Here is a 25,981-nt window from a genome sequence, read left to right on the forward strand (position 1 = left end):
TTATCAAGTTTTTCCATCCAAACTCCCTCCATTTCTGTGAACTGGTACACTTCCATTGATACCTCCATATTATTGTCCATTCTTCCTCAGATATAATTATCCCTCCTTCCTTCTCCCATTTTGTTTTAATGTATGAAGTCGAATGTGTTTTAAGATTTGACAACCCCTTATACATGCTTGAAATGATTCTACTACCGTTATCTGAATTATATGCTTTTCTAAATAGCTCTATCAAGCATGTACTTGCCTTGGTTACATTTTTCAGTGTCTTATTAACATATTGTCGCATCTGTAAATACCGATAAAAATCTTGTTTTTCTAATAAGTGTTTCTCTTTAAGCATTTAAAAACTGAACAGTGTTCCTTCTTTCATTATGTTGCAAGGAACTGTTATTCCTTTAGCTGTCCAGTCCTTAAATCTAGCATCCAATTTATTTGGTGTAAAATCCGAATCATACGCACACCATTTAAGAATTGCAATATCTCCCTCTAGATCATATATGTCAAACTCAAGGCCCGCGAGCCAAATCCGGCCTGCGGTGGAATTATCTTTGGCCCGCGAGATAATATCTAATCACTATTAAAGCTGGCCCCAGTAATCGAAGCGCCTATGGCGTATGATATGGCTAATGCTGAGTTTATTCAGGTACCAGGTTTTCAGGGTTTTTAGTGTTTATTCGGCAGTCTTCTTCATAAGAAACGGAATTTGTAAAGTGAAACACTTTGTAGTGATAGCAGAGACTGAGACACATGAGAGCAGGCTGAAAAAACGGAGGCAACGAAAGCTGCGTTTGCACGCGTCCGACTGATCCGGCCTGCATGAAGCTGCATTTTGCTCAATCCGGCCCATGACCTAAAATGAGTTTGACACCCCTGCAATTCTTTTATAGCAGTTTTCCATATTTTAAGAGTCAAATTCACCCATGGGTTATCAATAGTATTTATGTACCTTTGCAGGTTGTTATCAGCCAAAATTGCCTGCATGGGGATGGGAAGTACCCGCTCCTCAATGTTTTTCCATTGAGCGTCATATGATGGGTTGCACCAACATATCACAGCTTTCAACTGTGCTGCAAAATAATAATCTCTAAGAGAAGGTAGGCCCCATTCCCCCTTTTCCTTTGCTAATTGCAAAGTTTTGAGCCGAATTCTAGGCCTTTTACCCTGCCAAATATACCTTGATAACATCTTGTTCCATTCATTGAATTGATTTTGATTACCGGTAATCTCTATTGGTAGGGTCTGAAAGAGATATAACAGTCTGGGCAGTATATTCATTTTAATAGACTCGAACTGAGACCGAAAAAAGGAATCAGGTTCTACCTTGCCATATCTTCCTTAATTTTTTTTTACATAAAGGCTGATAATTACATTCTGATAATTTTGCCAAATCTTTTGGCATAATGATGCCCAAATATTTGAAAGACTCTGTGTGCCATGCACAGGGATATCTACTTTCAGTTTCTCTTGGTGGGCTATAGTAATATGAAAGTAATTGGGTTTTATCTATATTGATCTTGTATCCTGATAATTGACCATATTGTTTAAAGGATTGCATCAATTTAGGTAAAGAGTATGTTGGTTGCCCTAGATAGATCAAAATGTCATCCGCATAACAAGCCAATTTATGCTCTGTCCCTTTAATAGTAATTCCCCTGATATCTTCATTTTGTCTGATGTATTTGATAAATATCCATTGATTTTAATCCTAGCAGTAGGGTTGTCATATAGTGTCTGTATAGTTTTAATAATTGTGTCTTGGAAACCAAATCTATGTAAAACTCTGTAAAGAAAATTCCAATTAACTGAATCAAATGCCTTTACAGTGTCCATGCTTATCACTATTGCTTCGATTTTATTTTTTTGTATATGATCCATATGTGAAGTGTCCTTCGTATATTGTCTTGTGTCTGGTGTTGTCGTATAAAACCTGTCTGATCATTACGTATCAGTATGGGTAGAAACTCCTCTAATCATTTGGCCATGATGGAGGTAAATAACCTATAATCTACATTAAGAATGGATATTGGTCTAAATGACCCGCATTCCATTTTATCCTTGCCTTCTTTCGGTATAGCTGAGATTATCGCTTCCTTCCAACTGGGTGGCATTTGTGCCTTTTTTAGAACCCAGTTCAGTGTGGGGAGTAAAACAGGAATTAACTCATTTTTAAATTCTTTATACCACTCTGCCGTATACCCATCTGATCCTGGTGACTTGCTTAATTTAAGCCTACTAATTGCAGCTTTTAATTCAACTTCAGTTATGTCAGCAGTCATCGTTCTATTTTGTTCTTCACTTAAAGTGGGTAACTCTAGGGAATTCAAGAAGGTGTCAATTTGGTTTTGCTTCCCCCTGGAACTTTGGAATATAGAGTTTTGTAAAACACTTCAAAAGCTTCTTGAATTTCACTTAGCTTATTTTTTATCATTTTCATTCTTGGGTCCCTAATTCTATGAATTGTATTTTCTGCTATCTTTTTTTCAGTTTCCATGCCAGTATTTTCATAGATTTTGATCCACTTCCATAATGTCTGTTTCAGAAACATTAAATTTTTCCTGATTTCTTGCGTAGCCAAACTATTAATTTCATTCCTAATTCTTTTAATTTCCCCTAATGTGTCCTGTGCCAAATTCAATTTGTGTTTTTTCTCTAGTTCCTTCAGCCTATTTTGTAATTCCTCTAATGTTTTATTGCTTATTTTTTTCTTATATGGAGATATCGCTATAATTTTCCCTCTTAAGACAGTCTTCAGAGTATCCCATAAAATGGGAGGTGAAACCTCTCCATTATCATTAAACTCTAAGTAGAGACCAATTTCTTTTTTAATTTGTTCCTTAAAGTATGGATCATTGAGTAGACTTGAATTTAGTTTCCAAATAGTATTCTTTGGTTGTAGGTCAAAATCAACAGATAAATATATAGATGGTCACTTACATCTATTGTCCCAATTCCACAGGTGTTTATTTTGCCTTTGTCTTTTCCAAATGTTATGAAATAGTCTATTCTTGTATATACAGAATGGGGAGCAGAATAATGAGTGTAATCCCTTCTGTCAGGGAAAAGGTCCCTCCATATATCAATTAAACCAACATCCTCAAAAAGTGTATTAACTTTCTTATGTAAGGATTTTGTTTCATAGGTTTTTCTATTGGAAGAGTCTAAGTTTGGCTGTAATTGTAAATTTAAATCTCCCCCACATATCAGGAGACCTTCTGTTTCTGCTACCATAATATCAGTAATTTTCTGAAAGAAACCAATATCACTTCCCGGGGGTGCGTATATATTCAACAGAGTAACTGAATTTCCGTCTATATTCCCCCTTACCAGAATATATCTGCCCTCTTTATCTCCCATTTTGAATACTTTTTCAAAATTTAGCTTACTTGAGATAAGAGTAGCAACTCCTCTCCTATGTTCTGATTTATGTGAGGAGAAAAACAAATTAGTGAAGCCCATTCTCTTTAGTTTTCTATGCTCATTATCACTTAAATGAGTTTCCTGTAAATATACTACATGGGCTTGTTCTTTTTTCATTTTAGATAAAGTTCTATTATGTTTGATTGGATTTAATAGCCCATTGACATTAAAAGAAATGAATTTTACTTTGTCCTTAGCTATCTGTATTTATCTGTCAATGTATCATTGAAATTAGCAGAATAAAACTTAATCAATCTACTCCCTGAACAAATAAGAACCAAGAAATGCAAATAATAACAAAAATGGCAACGATCGTGTGATTCCAAGGCTGAGGTCTCTAGTAGATGACCCTGTGTTGAGCTAGAGGAAATGTCTAGCTGTGAGGGATAACCCCTCCTACTTGTGAGTTGAGGGCCCCCATTGCAGTATTCATAAAAGTCAGTGAACAAATCCATTACACAGAAAAGATTTCCTTGTGTACTCCTCCTATATATATACACACACACACACACATATATATTACATACATACACATATATGCACACATATATATATTCTCAGTTTGGTGGGGAAAAAGGAGTAAGTGAGCAAATAAAGAATAATAACTAAGTAATATAAAATCCACATTATAATAAGTATTTCTCGAGATAGGTATATCACCGTCTACTTTTGCTTCCGTTTAGCTTCTCAACATTTTAAAAGTTAGCCAAACCTTATGGCTCTTCTGAAAGGGGTGAGGACCATCTTTGGAAAACTCCCGGTCTCTTCCTGATGTACTTCTCTCGGCCTTGTCCCGTCTCCTGCCTTCTTGATTCTCGCACTATTTCCCAAGCGGAAGGGGATAATTCCTCTGCCAGGCTTTCCCTCGGTTTGATCATGCTGACGGGCAACCCTCTGGCCTTCATGTCTGTAGTCGCCTCTTCCACTGTCTGGTACAACCGCGTCCCATCTCAATAAAACACTTGAAGTTTAGCAGGGTACCGAGTTTGAAATCTAATCCTTTCTTGCTTTAGTATTCGCTTTACTTCAGAGTATTCTTTATGTTTCTGCAGGACCGCGGGGGGGGGAGTAATCTTGGTCAAAATATATTAATTTATCATCTAAAAACACCCTCTTCTTACTCCAAGCCCTTCGTACAATCTCTGCCTTGGTACTGTACAGAAGGAATTTAGTTATTATTGAGCGTGGCTTATCTGCTCTATCTCGGGTAGGCTTTGGGACGAGCACACGATGCGCTCTCTCAATTTCCAGCTCCATAGTCGAGGGAAGCTCCAGTGCATCCCGCAGCAACTTTCCGCCAAACTCCGTCATAGACAAGCCCTCCCTCCGCTCCTTCGGGAACATTGTATATTCTGATATTTTTCCGCCATGATCTTCCCTCCAGGTCAAGCAGTTTATCTTCTTGGTGATTTAATATTTTTATCATCTTACTCAGTACCTGTTCCACGTTTTGAACGCGATCTTCCACCTTCTCAATTCGAGTCTCTGCCACCGCTATTTTTTGATTGATGTTGGTGAGCTCTGACTTAATATCATGTAGCTGCTGCTTTATATCTTTCTGGTACTCCCTTATCTCTTTTAGAATTTCGATCATATTCACCGCTTCACCTGAATGAGGCCCAGCGCCCTCTCGCCAGCACGCAGTCGGGTAGGAGAGCCGTTCGCTGCACTCCTCTTGGCCACAGGCTCCGCAGTGTCGTTTTTTAATTTCCATTCCTTTTCTCCATTCTTGCCCCTCTTTTCAGTTCAAATATTTTTCAAAAAATACTATATTTGATGGGTTAATGGGGCTTAATACGCTTTTTTCTGGAGGAGCTAGTGACTTAAGCTGCCATTCTCAATGATGACGTCACTGGAAACCTCTCTGCGCCTGGCTTTCTGAATACCTCCAGCATTTTGTGCATGTGGTTAAACATTGTTCCTTCATTTGCTGAGCAGGTCCTCCAAACTCCACAAAGCACTCTCTCACCCCCCTCCCATTACTAAAGCATCCATTCTTTCATCCCCTTTCCCACGGCTGAAGGAAGATTGCCTGTATTGTGGTATGCCCCTATAACAATTGCCTGCTGAAGATTCACCTGTTGTACAAAAAGCCTATAACTGCAAAAACTTGCATTTAGTTCGCTCCACAGAACTGCAATGGTGTAGCATTACACAGGGAAACTTAACAATGCCCTTTTGTAAATTTTGCAAATGATCTGAATCTTTATGCAGCTTTCAGAAATGTGTGGACAAACACAATACCAATGAGGACATGAGGAGGCTTCTGAGACTCTCAAGCTTACTCCAGCTTTTAATAAGACTGACTAGTCTGATTGTGCCCTCGGCTTCACGTTCCTGCCTACCTGCGAAGATCTTTCGCTTCCTTTCTTATCAAGAATCTGCCTTAAAAATATTGTCCTTCTATTGCCCTCTGAGGAGGAAAGTTGCTGAAACTCATGACCCACTGATGGAAAATAAATTCCTTTATCTCTGTCTTAAGTGGGGGTGATTCCTTATTTTGAAAAAGTGACCAATAATTCTAGGTTCTCTGATAAGAGAAAATATCCACTCCATATCCACCTTGTCAAGACCCTTCAGGGTCTTAGATGTTTCATTAGAATGCCCTGTGATATTGTTTTACCAATATTAAACTCATAGACTCTCAGTGTTGTAGGGCTGGAAGAAGGTACAGAAATAGTTTGACTACAAGTTCAACCGACAGTCAAACTACTTGCCTTTATGTCCATGCAGCAAGTTGAAACTGTTGATAAACGTTGAAGAAATCAAAAGGACAATGAAAATGACAGTGAAATGCGATGGTACATGGTATTATTGTAAGAAGGTTACAACGGGAGATAGACAAGGCATGTAAAAAGGGCTTTACTTTAATCATGGGGGATTTCAAAATGCAGGTAGATTGGGAAGATCTAATTTTACTTTGCTCAGTTTTGGTCACCCTTCAGACCTTTCAAGCTGAAAGGTCTGAAGGTAGATAAGTTGCCTGGACCAGATGGACTACACCCCAGGATGCTGAAAGAGGAGGCTAAAGAGATTATGGAGCTTATAGTAAAAATCTTTCAAGAATCACGAGATTCTGGAATGGTTCCAAAGGACTGGAAAATTGCAATTGTCACTCCACTCTTTAAGAAGGAAAGGGGACAAAAGAAAGGTAATTATAGGTCAGTTAGCCTAACTTCAGTTGTTGGGGAGATGTTGGGAGTCCATTATTAAGGATGAATTTTCAGGATACTTTGGAGGCACATGATGAAATAGGCAAAAGTCAGCATGGTTTCCTTAAGGGGAAATCTCGCCTGACAAATCTTGGAATCTTGCCTTGGAATTCTTTGATAAAATAACAGACAGGATAGACAAAGGAGAGTCAGAGGATATTGTTTACTTGGATTTTCAGATGGCCTTTGACAAGGTGCCACACATGGGGCTGCTAAACAAGATGTGAGACCATGATATTTCAAGAAAAACACTAGCATGGATAGCAAATTGGCTTTATAGGAGGCAAAGAACACGAGCAAAGGGAGCCTTTTCTGGGTGTTCCGCAGGGTCTATGTTGGGACCGCTTCTTTTCATCTTATATGTCAATGATTTGGATCATAGAATTGATGACCTTGTGAAAGATACAAAGACAGGTGGAGGCGCAGGTAGCATCGAGAAAGCAGGGAGTCTGCAGAAGGACTTAGACAGATTGGGAGAATGGGCAAAAAAGTGGCAGATAGAATATAGTGTAGGGAAGTATATGGTCATGCACTTTGGTAGAAGTAATAAAGGCGTAGACTGTTTTCTAAATGGGGAGAAAAACAATGATAAAAAGGGCTTGGGAGTTCATGTGCAGGACTCCCTAAAGGTTATCTTGTAGGTTGAATTGGTGGTAAGAAAGGCAAATGCAATGTTAGCATTCATTTCAAGAGGACTAGAATATAAAAGCAAGGATATAATGCTGAGGGTTGATGAGACATTGGTCAGATTGTACTTAAGAATATTGAGAACAGTTTTGAGCCCCTTATCTAAGAAAAGATGTGCTGACATTGGAGATGGTCCAGAGAAGGTTCACAAGAATGATGCCAGGAATGAAAGGGTTAACCTATGAGGAGCATATGATGGCTTTCGGTACTCACTGGGGTTTAGAAGAATGTGTGGCGGCAGGTGTGGTGGAATCTTGTTGCAACTTATCAAACATTCAAAAGCCAAGATAGACTAGAAAGGAGGCTTCCTATAGAGAGAGTGTCTAGGTCCAGCCTCAGGATAGAGGGATATCTCTTTTGAACAGAGATGAGGAGCAATTTCTTTAGCCCAATGGTGGTAATTATTCCGCCATCTCTGTGCTTACTTCTTTGGCAAGGACTCTCCACTCTGTACAGATAACCCCTTCTCCTGCTTTGAACCCTCCTCCTCTGATCTTCTGCCTATTCTGGACCTTTTCATTGCCAATTACTATCAACTATCTCAACTTCACTACTCCTCTCTCCGATTCCAGCCTCACTCCTTCCGAATTCTCTGCTCTCACTCCATCTGCACTAATCCTAACCTCATCATTAAACCTGCAGATAAGGGGAGTGTTGTGGTAGTCTGGCAGACTGATCTCTACCTCTTTGAGGTTCTGTGACAAGATGCCTCCACTTACTTACCCCTCAAACAGGATCCCGCTAAGGAGGACCAGGCCATTTTCGCCCACACCATTACCAACATTATTAACTCTGGGAATCTCCCATCCACTGCCACCAAACTCATAGTTCTTGCACCTCACACTTCTCGTTTCTACCTCCTACCCAAGATCCACAAATCTGCCAGTCCAGGTGGACTCATTGTTTCTGCTTGTTCCTGCCTCACTGAACTCATATCTGCATACCTTGACTCAGTTTTATCCTCCCTGGTTCAGTCCCTTCTTATCTATTTCCATGACACTTAATATGCTCTTGATTTTTTTAATGATGTCACATTCCCTGGCCCCAAGCATGTTACTTTCACAAAGCCCTCAGTTTCTTTCTGGACACCAGACCCAACCAGTTCCCCTCCACCACCATTCTTATCCATTTAGCGGAATGTGTCCTCACTCCCTCACTCTCAATAATTTTTCCTTTGGCTCCTCCCACTTCCTTCAAACAAAAGGTGTAAGATGGCTATAGCTTAGTAGCTTAAAATTATTACTCCATTTCACTTCTTACCTCCACACTCTTTATCTCCTTTTTTTAACTCCAGTCTGTTAAATGTTTTCCTCTCCTACCTGCCTGCGAATATGCCTGTCCTACAAAGGCCACAAAGTTCCCTAAATCTGGGGGAAAAAAGTCTCTGCAACTGCGACTGTCTCTGGTTCCTCTGTCGAAATTGCCTCCATTTTGGAACAGCACCGACAAGAGACTGTATCTGAACTTCAGTCTGAATATAAGTCTCCTTTCAGTTCGTTGGAGTCAAAATCGGATAAAATTATTGCCGGAGTGTAAGATCATGCCGAACGTCTATCTCATCTCAAGTCAACTTCCAAAGATTTAAAGTGTCGCGTTCAGCAGCTGGAAACCGTCTGTTCCAATTTGACTGAGCATAACACCAAGTTAACATCCAAAATAACTGATCTCAAAGGCCGGAGTAGACGTCATAATCTATGAATCTTTGGTCTGCCAGAGGCTACCGAAAGTGGATCTCCTGTTGAATTCTTTTCTTCTTTACTCTGTGAGGTTTATGTGAAGGATATTCTTCTGACTCCACCTGAATTAGACAGAGCTCACCTTACATTTCTGGCCAAGCCTGAGCTGGGGTCTAGGCCACGCCCAGTTATTCTGTGTTTTCATCGATTTCAGGTGAGAAACCTTTTGATCGTGGAAGCATGTCGGAGGGGAAAATTGGATTTTAGGGGTCATTCCATTCGAATTGTTAAGGATTATGCTCCTCAAGTTCTGAAGCTGCGCGCCAAGTATTAAGAAGTTATGAAAGAGTTTTTCAATCGTGGATTCAGGCCCTCTCTGCGTTATCCAGCTCATCGCTGAATAACTCTTAGTACTGGACAAAAAAAATAGTTTAACTCAGTTACAGAAGCTCAGAAATTTATTGAAAGTCTCTCCGCCACTTCGACTCCATCAGACTCAGTCTGATCATTTAAAATGGCCGATAAGTACTTTAAAAAAAAATTTATTTTCTGTTTTTTTTATTTTCTTTTTAAATTACTGTATTTTTTCATAGTTTCTCGTGAATAGGCTACTCTGGATTATTATTTTGAATTAAGTTTAATACTTTTTGATGGTACTGTTTCTCTTTTCTTTATGTATAATTTTGATTCGTAGTGCACAAGTTCTTGTTTCATTTCATTTCATTTTTCAATCTTTTTATTGATTTTCAAATAAAGAATATACAAATTGGAGGAGTTTAGCAAATAGATAATATAAAAGACATATAAACAGCAATAATAAAAACAGAAAGTATATAATGTCAAAATCAAATAGGTAAAATATTATGCTGTTATATATACAATGGTAAAAAAACCTACAACTCCTCATAGCAATCATAAAAAAAATTGGAAATTTTATTAATAAAGAAACCCCCCCCCCACTAATTAAACCAAAACAAAAAAAAGAGAAAGGAAAAAAAAGGAAAGAAAAAGAAAGATTGGGCAGTCCAATTGAGGATAAAATTAGAAAAAAAGAGAGAGAAAATAAACACATCCTTCCAGTCATCTCCGAACCTTCATGGATAAGGATTTTCCCCAAAGAGAATAAAGAAAAACAAATAAATAAAAATAAATTGAATCATGTGAAAATATTGAATACAGGGTCACCAGACTTGTTCAAAATTAAAGGATGTATCAAATGTCCAGCTTCTAATTTTCTCCAAGCTTAGACATGACATAATGGAGGAGAGCCAATAGAAAACAGTAGGTGGGTAAGATTCTTTCCAGTGTAGCAAAATAGCTCTCCTAGCCAGTAAAGTTGAAAAAGCTATCACATGTTGGGTGGAAGCAGACACTTTGCTTGCTTCTTCTGGAATAATCCCAAAAATTGCCATAAGTGGATTAGGTTGAACATCCATATCTATAACTTTAGATAATATTCCAAACACATCCCTCCAAAAATTACTTAAACTTACACATGACCAAAACATATGAGTTAGAGTAGCCACTTCTGCGTTACATCTGTCACAAACAGGGCTTATATTAGGAAAAATATGCGCCAATTTATCTTTGGACATATGGGCCCTGTGTATTATCTTAAACTGAATTAAGATATGGCGTGCGCAGATGAATCATTGACTAAATAATAAATTTTACTCCATTGATTCTCTGAAAGTGAATGTTGAAGTTCTACTTCCCAGGTGCGTTGAACCCTATCATTAGGCGACATGCGAGCATTCATTAAGTGTTTATAAATGATAGCTATTAATTGTTTTTGAAAAGGTTTAAACTGAAAAATAGCATAAGCCAAATTTAAAGAGCAGGCCAAGGGGTAATTTGGTAAAAAATCACGTAAAAAATTCCTAACCTGTAAATATCTCAAAAAATGTGTATTAGAGATAACAGATTTATCCATTAACTGTGAAAAAGACATTAAACAGTCTTGTAAAAACAAATCTAAAAAAGTTTTTATTCCCTTAATTTTACATGTTAAAAAAGCCTTATCCAAAGTTGATGGTTTAAAAAAGAAATTAGAATAAATATTACTAGAAAGTAGAAAATCATTTAATTCAAAATATCTATGAAATTGAAACCAAATTTTTAAAGTATGTTTAACAATAGGGTTAAGAGCTTGTCTACCTATTCTGGAGAGCGAAAACGGAAGGGGAGCTCCTAATAAAGAAGCTAACGAAACCCCACTACTGAATTTTCCTCCAGCTGTAACCATGAAGAACGATCTTGGTCATCTATATCAAAAATCCAAAAAGTAATATAATGAATATTAATTGCCCAATAATAAAATCTAAAGTTTGGTAAAGCCAGTCCTCCATCTTTTTTTGATTTTTGCAATAAAAGTTTATTCACTCTAGAGCTTTTATTATCCCAAACATCAGATAAAATCAAAGAATCTATTTTATCAAAAAATGTTTTTGTAACAAAAGAGGGAACTGCTTGAAATATATATAAAAATTTCGGTAGAATAACCATTTTTATAACATTTATTCGAACTATCAATGACATCGACATAGGTGGCCATTTCGAAAGTGCCAGTTGAGTATATTCAACTAAAGGGAAGAAATTATACCTATACAGGTCTTTAAATTTTTTTTTGTAATTTTGATACCAAGGTAAGTAAAATGGTTTTTGGCAATATTAAAAGGTATTTGATCATAATAATCAAAATAACTATTAATAGGAAATAATTCACTTTTATATAAATTAAGTTTATATCCAAAAAAGTACCAAATTCCATAAATATAGATAACATAGAAAGAATAGATTTCCTAGGATTTGAAATGTAAACTAATAAATCATCCGCGTATAACGAAACCTTATGTAATTTATCCCCTCTCCTAATACCCTGCACAGAATTAGAATCCCTAAGAGCAATAGCAAGTGGTTCTAAAGCCAAATTAAATAATAAAGGACTGAGGGGACAACCCTGATGGGTACCTCTATATAATCTAAAGTAAGGAGACTTTTGATTATTAGTTAGAACCGCAGCTACCGGGGCATGATAAATCAATTTAATCCAGGAAATAAATCCTGGACCAAAATTGAACCTCTTCAAAACCTGAAATAGATAAGACCACTCCACCCTATCAATGGCTTTCTCTGCATCCAAAGATACATTCAGATTCTTTGGCTGAGGGGGAATAAATGATATTTAACAATCTTCGAATATTAAAATGTGAATACCTATTTTTAATAAATTCTGTTTGATCATTTGAGATAACATTGGGAAGATAATCTCAAGCCTATTTGCTAGAATCTCAGAGAGAATTTTAAAATCTACATTCAGTAAAGAAATAGGTCTTTAGGACACACATTCCAGTGTGTCTTTTCCTTTTTTTGGAATCAATGAAATTAGTGCTTCATAAAAAGTTTTAGGAAGGTTCCCAGAGGATGTAGAATCGGTAAACATTTGATGAAGATGTGGTATAAGCATTTCATAAAAGGTCTTGTAAAATTCTACCGTATAACCATCAGGTCCCGGAGCTTTACCTAATTGCATAGAGGATATAGCCTTGGCTATCTCCTCTTGTTTAATAGGTGCATCTAACATATCAACATCTTGAATCGAAATTTGAAGTATGTTTAACCTTTGCAAAAATCTATTCATAGTAATAATACTATCAGAGAATTCAGATTTATAAAGATTAGAATAAAAGTCCATAAATATCTTATTAATTTCATAAGGATCTAAAGTTTCTGTTCTATCTGGTTGGCGAATTTTCAAAATCTGTCTTCTGACCATCCCACCCTTTAACTGACCCGCTAAAAGTTTAGCAGATTTTTCCCCATGTATATAAAATGAACTTTTAGATTTAAAAATTTGCTGTTCAATGGGAAAGGTCAGAAGCAAATCATACTGTGATTGAAGTTCGACCCTTTCTTTATATAGGTCCTCAGTAGGTTTAACTGAATACACTTTATCTATCTGTTTAATTTTATTAATAAGCACTGACAATTCCGCTTTAGTTTTCTTTCTCAAAGGCTGCTGAATATGATATTATCTGTCCCCTAAGAAAAGATTTCAAGGTGTCCCATATAACCAGATTTGCCATTCCTTCGTTGTATTAAATTCAAAAAATATAGAAATTTGCTCCTTAATAAAATTAACAAAAGCTGGATCCTGTAACAATACGGGGTTCAATCTCCACTGTGAGATTTTCAAAAATCTATCCAAAAGCTTAAGGGTTAACTTTAAAGGCGTGTGACCTGAGAGTGCAACGATGTCATACGCACATTCAACAATGGAATTTGACAGACGTGTATCTAAAAAAAAAATCAACTCGAGAATACTTGTGATGGACGTGTGAGAAAAAAGACAAATCTTTATCATTGGGGTGTTTATATCTCCAAATATTGACAAGGCCATATTCTAATAAAAAAAAGTTAATACAAGCTGCCGCTTTATTAGGAAGTGATGGATTCGTTGATGACCTGTCAATCGCCGGATTTAAACAACAATTAAAGTCACCACCCATGATCAGCTTATATTCATTGAGATTCAGTAACTCTGAAAAAAGTTTCTTAAAAAAGTCAGAATTATCTACATTAGGTGCGTATACACACACCAGAGCTACCTTTTGCTCGCATAATAAACCAGTAACAATTAAATACCTTCCAATCGAATCAGTAGTAGTATTAAAGTGTACAAAAGGGATTTTGGGACTAAGAAATATAGAAACGCCTCTTGTTTTACTATCCGACAGCGAATGAAATAAAGGCCCTTTCCAAAAGCGGAGAAACCTGTCCTCATCCTGTTTTCGTATATGATTTTCTTGCGCAAAAATAATATCTGCATTAAGTGTTTTTAATTTCTTAAAAATCTTTTTACGCTTAATGGGGTGATTGACACCATTCCAATTCCAAGATATTATATTGATTTTATTAACATCCATGTTTAAAATTGAGTTTAATATTATATAAAAGAAATGTTACGCAATTACAGATTAAACCAAAAGGCGCGGGTATGACCAGAAGGAGTGACGCATTTACGAAAGAGAAATTCATCAAAAGAACTGCCCAATCAAGAAAAGAACCTACTCTAATAGACCCCTCCCCCCTCCTGCCTCCCAAAAGATAGAAATTAAGGAACCAATAGGCTGGTCCCATGCTAACTAATAACCTTTAACCCTGTTCTCCATCTTGCAGCTCCATATAATAAAAAAAACAAAAATCCCATGGAAAATAGCCATAATAAAAGGCACAAACAGAATTCAACTACTATAATGTTATGTCTAACATTAATAAAAACATAATCTACAACGGCCATCTTAGAATCAGCTAAAGTAGCTTAAACACATATTCAAAAAAAAGGAATAAATCCAGCAAATAATGTTACAAGCAATATTCTTTCTCTCGAAAAAGAAAAGTAAATGAGTATATATATATATATATATAAAACAGACCTAAAACTATAAGTATTGAAACAAATAAAAGAAATAAAAAGATTAATACACATCAGGTCCTACATGGACCATTAAAGTACAATACTATAAAGGTTCCCTACAAGACAGTTACATATGTACTAATTATTAATAAGGTAAAAAAAATTAAATCAGCCATGTCCCATACCAAAGAATGAAAAGGTATAGGATGTACTTAACTCAAAAGCTCCATAAACAATTCATACAGCAGATACTTCAAAATTGCCTATTGAGTAATCGGAATAACTTTAATATTTTATTCAGTAGGCTTAACTTTAAGGTTTTAAATATACTCCCATCCCTCCTGAGGAGAGTAGATTCTCAATGATTGAGATTTTTCAGGAAAAATTATCAGCTTTGCTGGAAAGTGAAGGGAGGGATTTAAATCTAATTTATACATTTCACTCATAACTTCTCGATATTTCTTTCTTTCGGCAAAGATCTCCGGAGGATAATCTTTGACTATACGAATCTATGTTGAATTAAAGAATAATTTCCGTTTCTTTCTGGCTTCTCGAAGAATAGCTTCTTTAGTCATATAATAATGCAAAGAAAGTACAACTGCTCGAGGACGTAATTCGGGTGAATGCCGAGAAAATGGAATTCTGTGAGCTCTGTCAGTTAAGGGGCTAGTTTCGAGGGTCTCATTGAAATGTGAGTACAGCATATCTGAAAAGAATTTTAACAGATCGCCAGCTTCAGTATTTTCAGGCAGTCCCAGAATACGCAGATTCCTCCGACCTCTACTATCTAAATCAGCCATTCTTTTCTTCGTTTTAGATAGTTCCGAGGTAATTTCATTGATTTTCTTTTCCATCGAAGATATCTTCATTCCTTGATCTTTAATAGTTGCTTGAATAGATCATGCTCACTCTCGATTCGGGTTGTAGTCTGCTGAAGTGTTTGAACTTGAGAGTCCAAGTTTTTCAAAGAGTCTTGAATCGTAGAAATAGCTTTTTCGAGCTTCCCGTTTGAACCGGCCAGCTTATCAATTTTAATATTAAGCGATCCAAACTCCGATTCCATGTCTTGCATTGAAGAAAATATTCCTGCTAGTGTAAAGATTCCTCCGTTTTCTTGGTTTGTTCCGTTTGCTCCATTTCGGGGAAAGTCTTGCCGCTTCTCAGTTCAATACCAGAACGACTTTTTTCGGCCATTGTAATTAAGTCGTGAATCCTGCAGTAGAAATAATAAATCCTTCAGTAGAAGTAGTAAATCATCAAAGCTAAAAGGGATCTGTTAGTGGGATATAAAATATATTAAAAGAGAGAGAGAGCCACTAGGAATGCGACCAACTCCATATGCTACAAAATGGAGAATACAAGTTATCTAGTTTTTGAATTGTTAGTTAAACGGAGCTTACGATGATGTTACGAAACTGGACGTTGGTTTTTGGGGTGTTTTTTTCTTCTGAAGAACTTACTGCTGTATTTTGGTAGCTTTCTTGTTTTGGGATTTCCAACACCATACATTGAACTTCTAGTTATTCTTTGTTACTCAGGACATTCTTTTGTCCAGATTCTCTTGTCTTATATTTTTGCCCCAGAGCTGTTATCTGAATGTTTGATCCTGTTTATGCCTACTACCCTTTATGTTTTTTTAAATGACAATGTTTAGCCCATTGAACTTCATAAGCTGGAATGTTAAGGGATTGAACCATCCTGTTAAAAGAAGGAAGGTGTTTTCACATCTTAAGCAGTTCAAAGCTGACGTTACTTTTTTGTAAGAAACTCATATTCGTAGCTTTGATAATTCTCATCTTACGTCAAGGTGGGTGGGACAGAACTTCCATTCTTCCTTCCCGGCTAAAGCAAGGGGGGGGGGGGGTCTCTATCCTTATTAATCAAAAAGTTCCCTTTGAGCTTCATAACAAAATATCTGATACAAATGGTCATTTTATTATTGTCTCTGGGAAATTGTATAATACTAGGGTAGTATTGGCTAACCTGTATGCTCCCAATTCAGATGATGTGAAGTTTTTTGAATGTTTTTTCTCTTTATTGCCTGATTTGAGTTTATATTCTCTGATATTGGGTGGTGATTTTAATTGTTGGTTAGATCCAGTTTTGGATCGATTGTCCTCTTTTCCTAGACGACCTAGTAAATCTGCATTATCTATTCATTCTTTACTTTCTAATTATGGTATCTCTGATGTGTGGCATTTTTTCCATCCTACTGAAAGAGATTAATCCTTTTTTTCACATGTCCATCATACTTTTACTAGAATTGATTATTTTTAATGGATAACCAGCTGATTCCATCTGTTCGCTCTTGTGATTATCAGAGTATATTGAGTTCAGATCACACTCAAGTTACCCTGACTATAAATTTTTCTGGTCTCCCTCAAATGAATAAACATTGGCGTTTTAATCCGACCTTGTTATCGGATAATGATTTTGTAAAACTTATGAAGGACCAGATAACTTTGTTCTTAAATACTAACACGTCATCTGAAATCTCATCCCAGGTTGTCTAGGATGCCATGAAAGCATATTTGAGGGGTCAAATAATTTCATATACTATGAATCTGAAAAGAAAGACCCACTTAGAGTGATTAGATTTGATCAGTCAGATCAAAGCAACAGACCAACTATATGCCCAGACCAGAAATCCCGAACTGTACAAGAAGTGAGTAGAACTTCAAGCTAAGTTTGACCTTATTTCCACTCAACCAGTTGAACATTAACTTCTTGAAAGCAAGAGCTGATTTTATATTCATGGTGATAAATCTGGTAAATTTTTAGTCAACCAATTAAAACGCTCCAAAGCTAAACAACAAATTACAAAAATTCGAGTGGGAAATGGGACTATTACTTTGAATCATTCTGAAATTAATGACACATTTAAGAATTATTATTCTCGACTTTATACCTCTGAATCTCTAAATGATAATATCTCTGTTGGGCATTTTTTAAACTGTTTAAATATTCCTTTGCTCTCTTCTGATTTTAAAGCAAAACTTAATGAGCCATTATCACAAGAAGAAATATCCTCTGCCATTTCTGCGCTGCAGTCAGGTATATCTTCTGGACCTGATGGGTTTTCTGCAGAATTTTATAAATCATTTTCCTCACTGCTTTCGCCTCAGTTATTCTTAGTTCTATCAGATTCGTTTAAACATGGTAAATTGCCAGCATCATTTAATGAGGCATGTATCATTCTTTTAGCCAAAAAAGGTAAAGATCAAACAGAGTGTTCTTTGTATAGGCCGATTTCTTTGTTAAGTGTTGATGTTAAAATTTTGGCTAAAGTTTTGGCTCGTAGATTGGAGAACATTGTACCCTCTATTATTTCTGAAGATCAAACTGGTTTTATTAAAAATCACCTTCCTTTTTTAATATACAGTATCTATTTAATATCTTATATTCACCATCAGTTGGGACCCCTGAATGTGTTATTTCTCTTGATGCGGAGAAAGTGTTCGATCGTGTGGGGTGGAATTACCTTTTTGCGGTTTTAGAAAAATTTGATTTTGGACAGTTTTATTTCATGGATTAAATTGTTATATTCATGTCCCACCACTTCTATTTTGACAAACTCTCAGCAATCCCAGTCTTTTAGCCTTAAATGTGGCACCCGACAAGGATGCACTTTAAGTCCCTCACTTTTTGATTTGACCATAGAGCCACTGGCGATTGCGTTCGTAGGTGTGCTGAAATGACGGGGATTTGGAGAGATGGTGTTAAGCATAAAGTTTCTCTTTATGCCCATGATCTTTTATTTTTTATATCAAATCCGTCTACTTCCTTACCCCCAATGTTTTTACTTCTTAATCAATTTAGTCAGCTTTCCAGTTACAAACTTAATTTACACAAGAGTGAACTCTTCCAAATTAATAGAGAAGCACAAGCATTAGTATTTCATGACCTCCCTTTCAATGTAGTTAATGATCAATTTACTTACCTTGTTATTACAGTATCAAGGAACCTCAAATTTTTTTCGAGAAAATTTTGCTAATCTTTTAAATTCTACAAAACAGAGTTTGACACAGTGGTCACCCATATCCATGTCTCTGGTAGGTCGAATTAATATTATTAAAATGTATATCCTTATTAAATTGTTATACTTATTTCAGTCTTTACCAATTTTCATTTCTAAAGCTTTTTTTGATTCGTTAGATTCTATCATTTTGTCCTATCTATGGAAGGGCAAACATTCTAGAGTTAATAAAGCTTACCTTCAAAAATCTAAAAAAGGAAGGCGATATGACCTTGCCTAACTTCCGTTTATATTATTGGGCAGCCAATACTTGTTGTCTTACTTTTTGGTCCTTCTTTCATAATCAGTCTGACTGCCCAAAATGGGTGGCAATGGAGTTGAACTCTAGTAAGGATCTCTCCATTTCTGCACTTCCTTGTCACTTGCCTAGACTAATTGTTAATCCTCTTATTAGACATACTCTGAGAATATGGGCTCAGTTCAGAAAATATAATGGCCTTCATGGTTTCTCTCTTTCTAGTCCTGTTTTACACAATCATCTTTTCCTACCTTCTGTGCAAGACTCAGCATTTCATGGTTGGTACAGGAAGGGCATTAGGTGCTTTGAAGATCTTTCATAGATAATCACTTTGCAAATTTTCAATAACTGTCTGTAAAGTTTAACCTACCTAATACTCATTTCTTTAGATATCTTCAAATTAGACATTTCATTAACCTCTTAATATCAAATTTTCCTGAGATGCCCAAGAAAAACGTTGTGGACCTGTTTCTTTGAGTTAATCCACTGGGTAAAGGCTTAATATCTTCTATTCATGATAAGTTAGTGACCTTGAGGCATGCCCCTTTTGATAAAATTAGAACTGCCTGGGAGCATGATTTAAATATTTCTTTATCTGATGTGGTTTGGGATTTAATTCTTAAGTCAGTTAACTCAACCTCTTTATGTGCTCACTGTTGCCTTTTGCAGCTTGTACATAGGGCTCACATGTCTAAAACCAAATTATCGCGGTTTTATCCTGACATTAGTCCCGTTTGTGACAAGTGTAAAGGGGGCGAGGCTTCTCTTATTCATATGTACTGGGCTTGTCCTAGTCTAGAGAAGTTCTGGAGAGAAGTTTTTTATCTTTATCACATATTCTTAATTGCCACTTAGAACCTAACCCTCTGACTGCTCTTTTTGGCACCTTGGGTGAGGCAGACATGTAGATGAGTATGTATTTGAGTCCGACTAAACGTTGAACACCATCTTTTGCCTCTCTTTTGGCTAGACAGTTAGCTCTTCTCAGGTGGAAAGATGTTGCCCCTCCCACTCGTGCTCAATGGCTTAGTGATATTATGTCCTGTTTAGACCTTGAAAAGGTTCATTATTCATTTCTCAATTCGGACATAAAGTTTCATAAGGTGTGGGGACCTTTTCTTGAATACTTTCATAACTCCTCTTTAGATTTAGTTTATTCTTTTTTTCTGTACCATACTCCCTTACTTTCAGCTTTTTTTTGTAAGTTTTGCAGTTTTTTTCCCATGGGAATTACATTACAAGTTTGGTAGTAGGCATTAATTTTATATATATATATTTATAGCTCTGTGGGTTCAAACGCTCCAATTAATTTTTCTTTTACATATTGTAATGGTTGGCCTGGGGTTTTGTAGTGGAGGTGGGGTGGGGAGGATACTAACTTTGTATGATTTTATTTTGGGTGCTTTTTCCTTATTGTTATGAATTATATATTAGATACATTTATTTTGCACTGTATTAATCTCCATTTTGTTGATGGGTTTTTTTTGTAGTTGTACTGTAGGAACTCATAAAAAATTAATTTAAAAAACAAACAAAAGGTGTAGCAATGGGTCCACTATGCCTGCCTTTTTGTCGGCTACACAGAACAGTCCATGTTCTAAGCCTACACTGGTGTCACTCCCCGACTTTTCCTCCAGTACATCAACAACTACATTGGTGCTGCTTCCTGCACCCATGCAGAGCTTGTCGACATCATCAACTTTGCCTCCAACTTCCACCCTGACCACATATTTACCTTGTCCATTTCCAATACCTTCCTCTCCTTTTTTAATCTCTCTGTCTCTGGAGAGAGCTTATCTACCGATGTCTATTGTAAACCCACTGACTCTCACAGTTACCTGGACTAATACCTCTTCCCACCCTGTTACTTGTAAAAATACCATCCCCTTGTCTCAATTCCTCCATCTGCGCCTGGGTATGAAGACTGCACAGCTAAAGTTCTAAAACACTGAAACTCATATTCAAACATCTCTACGTACATTAGGAAAAATGCCAATTTTAAAGTCAGGGTAAATTTGAAAAGCTGTTTGATTTTTGAAAGGGACTGTTGTCACTATAAGCAGTCTCCTTTTACTTAGAATGCATTCCAGTCAAACTGTACTGCAACTCATGTTGAGACTCAAACTAGGGTTTTGTTTTGGGATGTGTTGACAGTGCATTGCTGTTCTGTCCCTCAGGAAGCTGGAATTGGCATCTACAACTGCCTTACTAGAAAGATAATGATGACTCAGGAAATGCCAAGTAAAGGCTGTTGCTTGGAAACCATTCAGATCCATCTCCTCTTTGTGGGAGAATGATGGGAGAGTGAAAGTGGGATGGGGGAAGGGAGAGGGAGGGAATTACAGAAGTTGGAGAATTCAATGTTCATGCCAAAACATTCTGGTAATTCCCTCCCTCTCCCTTCCCCCATCCCAGTTTAACTTTGCCTCCTCCTCCAGCTGCCTATCACCTCTCTCATGATTCCGCCTCCTTCTACTACCCATAGTGCTTTCCCCTTACATTCTTTCTTCACCTCTCCGGCCTATCCCCTCCCTGCTTCCCCTCCCCCACCCCTTGATCTTTCCTCTTACTGGTTTTTCATCTGGCACCTACCAGCCTTCTCCTTCCCACCCTCTGAAAAGGACCCCTGCCCCCTCCCTCTTCAGTCCTGATGAAGCGTCTCGGCCCGAAACATTGACTGCTTGTTTCCACGGATGCTGTCCGACCTGCTGAGTTCATCCAGTTTGTTGTAAGTGTTGCTAAGGAGATTTAATATCTTCAAGTTTAACAAGTTAGGGAGAGGTTATTAACTCAGGCTCTTTACTTAAATTCTCACTCTAATGTATTTAACTTTTCAATATAGTTGAGTGGGGTGTATGGAGTGTTCAGGAAGGGGCAGCACCTTTGGTGAAAGGGCTTGTGGTGTCCATTCTGGGGTAGCTCGCTCACCTTTGGTCCCCACCGGACACTCAGCTCTCACCTGTGACATAAAGACGACAAAATCTATAGATGCTGAAAACCAAGGCACACACACAAAATGCTGGAACTCAGCAGGCCAGGTAGCATCTGTGGAAATAAATAAACAGTTGGCACTTCAGGCTGGGGAAAAAAGATGAGCAGTTAAAGCAAGAAGATGGGGGGAGGGGAGGAAGAAGTACAAGGTAGCAGGTGATAGGTGAAACCGAGAGGGGGGAGAAGAGCTGGGAAGTTGACTTGTGAAAGAAATAAAGGGCTGGAAAAGGGGCAATCTGACAGGAGAGGATAGAAGACCATGGAAGAAAGGGAAGGGGAGGAGCACCAGAGGGAGATGATGGACAAATAAGGAATAAGGTGAGAGAGGGAACCAGGAATGGGGGAATAGTGAAGGGGGGACTAATACTAGAACTTTGAGAAATCAAGACTCATTGGTGTTGCTCCTCTAACACTACTGTATCTGGTGCTACCAGTGAGATCCAATTTAGTTTGGGAGACTGCTTTGCTGAGCGCCTACCTTCTGCCAGAAAAAGCAGGATCCAATTCTCATTCCCACATGTCAGTCCATGGCCTCCTGTACTGCTGCGATGAGGGCACACTAAGTTTGGAGGAACAACACTTTATATTCCAGTTTGAAATGCCAACTACTTACTCTTTTCCATAGATGCTGTCCGGCCTGCTGAGTTTCTCCAGCGTTCTGCGTGTCCCACCTGTGGCTCCAAGTAGTTGTTTTCATGCCACAGCAGTCACACCTTGTTACTTTGCTTTGACAACCAGGTTAAACCAGGTGAGAGTAGCTGGCAGCCTCGTGAGATAGGGACATGCCTACCCTTGCATGTGAAGTCATCTCCAGCAGACTGGATGGATGAGAGCTACAGTGAGACCCAAAGGCCAGGAAGGTGGTACTACAACACTCTGTGGAGAGTGAAGGCTATGACAAGGCATAGAAGACGTCATGGTCATCTATTGTAACCAATGAAGACCCCAGTTTTTGATACTTGTTCATACCACTGGACTTGGACCTCTGAGGTCAAGAGACTGGAACTGCCCCAGTGCAATGGCTTTTTCACTTTAAAAAACTCTCCCACAGGTTTCCTGTCATCGGAGGGCACGATAGAGAACCAACAATATATGAGTAATTTTGTAAATCTATTGCTTGACTAAGCATTCTTTGTTTACATAATTCATTACAGGTTGTATGTAAGAAGTATGAGAATGGCATACGTTATTATGCCACCACGTCATATGAGCGCCTCACTAAAACAAAAGGAAAAAGAACTAGGCAGGCAAATATTACGGCTCTTGTATTTTTCTTTCAATTAGTTTCTGGGAGTTACAAATGTAACATTCAATTCTTCACCAAACAAATGGAAATAATTTCACACACTTTGAATTCTTTAACTTTTTATATTTGTATTGAGAGCAATTTCAAATGTTTCAAAATATTAAAGACTCACAAATAAAAGGTCAGATATGGCTTTCAATTGATTTGTTAATATCTTTACCTCAATTTTCGTTCATCCTTCATGAAAACCGGGGTGTTTGCTCAGGTAAGTTATTTAATTGTCCACCCCATTATGAGAATGATCCCATCATCACCAGCCAATTGAGAGAGCTGCTGAACACAAGCCAGTGACTGTCTGTGAGCAGTTGTACTGCAGAGAAAGTGATCAGAAGTGCCCTGAAGGATGGAAGGATGAGAACCAGAGGCCTGGTAAAAGAAGCAGAGGTAACGTGACAAATGCACACAGTGAAAGGTTAGTAGCTGGAATTCCTTGCCTGAGACAGCAATGAAGGAAGAGTGTGTAAGATACAAGAGCAGAAATATGTTATTCAGCCCATCAAATCTACTCTGCCATTCAATCATGGCTGATTTTTCTTTCAATTTCATTCTCCCATCCTCTCCCTATAACCCTTAGCCCCCTTACCAATCAATAACTTATCAATCTCTGCCTTAAATACACCCAATGATTTGACTTTCACAGCCCTCTGTGGCAATGAATTACAGATTCACTACCCTGTGTGCGAATAAATTCCTCCTTATCTCTTTTAAAGGGACATCTCTTTTTCAGAGGCTGTGTCCTCAGATTCTCCACTCATTATTCACTTTATCCAGGGCTTATAAAGTTTGGAAGGTTTCAATGAGACCACCCCCACCCAACCTTCTGAACATCACTGAGTGCAGGCTAGATTCATCAAATGTTCCTCAGTGGTTAAGCTCTTCATACCTGGGATCATCCTTGTGAACCTCCTCTGGACCTTCTCCAGGATTGAACATTCTTCCTCAGATACAAGGTCCAGAATGTTATAAAAGCCGGCTGCCATTTGGTTGGCTCCTTAAAAGAGAACCCGATCATTATTTGAAAGAAAGTAGATCAAGTGGCTATAGAGAATGGGCTAGTAAGTGAGAATGTCATATTGTTTTGCAGTCTGTCAGTCTACATCGACCATCAATCGCCCAGTTACACTAATCCTACACAGATTCCATTTTAGTCTCACTACATTCCCAGCAAATCCCGCCACACTACCGCCCACCCAACCCCTAACCAAAGTTACGCTTTGTATTTAGACCTCAGGCCAACTTCTAGCACCATGTTATATTTGTTCTTGATAAAAGACAAACTTGCGTGGGTAATAAAAAGACACAAACGCATTTATTTGGACTCTCTTCTTGGCTTCGAGCTCCCAGTTCACCAACACCAGTGAGTGCAACGTGATGGGTTCGCCTGGAACTGGAGGTGATGTTGGTGAACTGGGAGCGCGTGCTAAGGTGTGGAGCTTGAAGCCTTTGTGTCTGAATAAACATGTTAGTTTTGTTTTAACCCACGCAAGTCTGTCTTTTATCAAGAACAAACATGACATTGTCAGAGTCGACATGAGGTCTAAACAAGGAGTGTAACTGAATATCGCGAGCGACTAAGAAAGAGACACTAGGTTCCGATGGAGAGACGTTGTCTCGAAGTTCACCAAAAAATTGAGGTGAAAGCCTGAAAATGCCCTATGCAGTTTGCTGGCAATCTAGCTGATAATTGGAACAGCTTCAAACTGCGATTCAACATATATTTAGCGGCAAGCAGAGCCTGCGGAGTGGAGGAGAGAGTGGAAGTCTCTATATTACTGCACGTAATTGGCGAAGATCCTTTGGACAACTACAACAGCTTTCAAAATAACAGGACACATTTGACATTGGTCACACTGATGACAAAATTTGAGGAGCATTTTGTCCCAAGTATAAACATTACGTTTGAAAGCTATACATTATTTTCATGAAAACAAAAACAAGGTGCTGGCTTTGGCCAAAACGTAGCTGAGCCTCACACACTAAGTCCTGTGAGTTTGGAGATTTGAGAGACATACTAGTCAGAGACCCAGATACTGGACTTAAAAGAAAGCCTACCCCGTGATAAAGGTTTAACGCTGGAAAAGGCTGTGGAATTCAGGGCAGCAAAGTCCACACAAACACAAGCTAAGGCATTGTGCAGGGCAGAAACAGCAGTCCATGCTGTGAGCACAGAGGGGCAGAGCTCAAAGTGACAGCATAGCAAAGAGGCTCAAACAGTAAATGCAGCAAATGTGGAGGTAGGCACATCCCAGGGAGGTGTCCTGCTTATGGAAAGTCCTGCAATAATTGTGGGAAGAAGAAGAATTTTGCAAGGTGCTACAAAGCTGGGGCTACCAAGAGACAGGTGCACACAGTTGCTGAGGAAATGAAGGAAGTTCTAGTAGATTCTCTATAGACTGCTGGTGCTGGCGTAACAGATCTTTCCATTGAATGAGACAGTAATTCCATTCAAGGTTGACACTGGAGCCCAGGTAAATCTTACCTGCAGATGATTACAAGACTCAAAATAAAGAACAAGATTTACCCAGTGAAATTAAAAGTGACAGGCAATACTGGAGAGAATGTTCCAGTAAAAGGAGGCTGTATAGTTATCTTCAAGCACAAGGGTCAGCATCTAAAGGCGCAGCTACTGATTGTTGAAAAGTGAATGCAGTCAATATTAGGTCTGAAGAAGACGGAGAGACCACACTGACCCAAAGGTCAGAACAACAGCAACAGATCAACACAAACTAACAGGAGGAGTTCCTATCTATGATACGCTGCCAACGGACGGAGTTCTGTGAATTGAGAGTCAGTTGGAATTTATGCAAAGGCTCATTGATCACATGGAGGTAGATCAGGGCTCCATTGTGAGACGAGTGAAACAAATTATGGTTACACAGCAGGAACAAAAACAGATGAACAGATAGGATCTTGGCAGAAGGATGTGAAAGAAATGAACATGTAAATCAGAGTTCTCAAAAGAACACTGCTATTAATGCAGCAAGTGAAAGCAAGGCACC

The sequence above is a fragment of the Hemitrygon akajei genome, chromosome 3 (genome assembly GCF_048418815.1).
Source record: "Hemitrygon akajei chromosome 3, sHemAka1.3, whole genome shotgun sequence".
NCBI lineage: Eukaryota > Metazoa > Chordata > Chondrichthyes > Myliobatiformes > Dasyatidae > Hemitrygon > Hemitrygon akajei.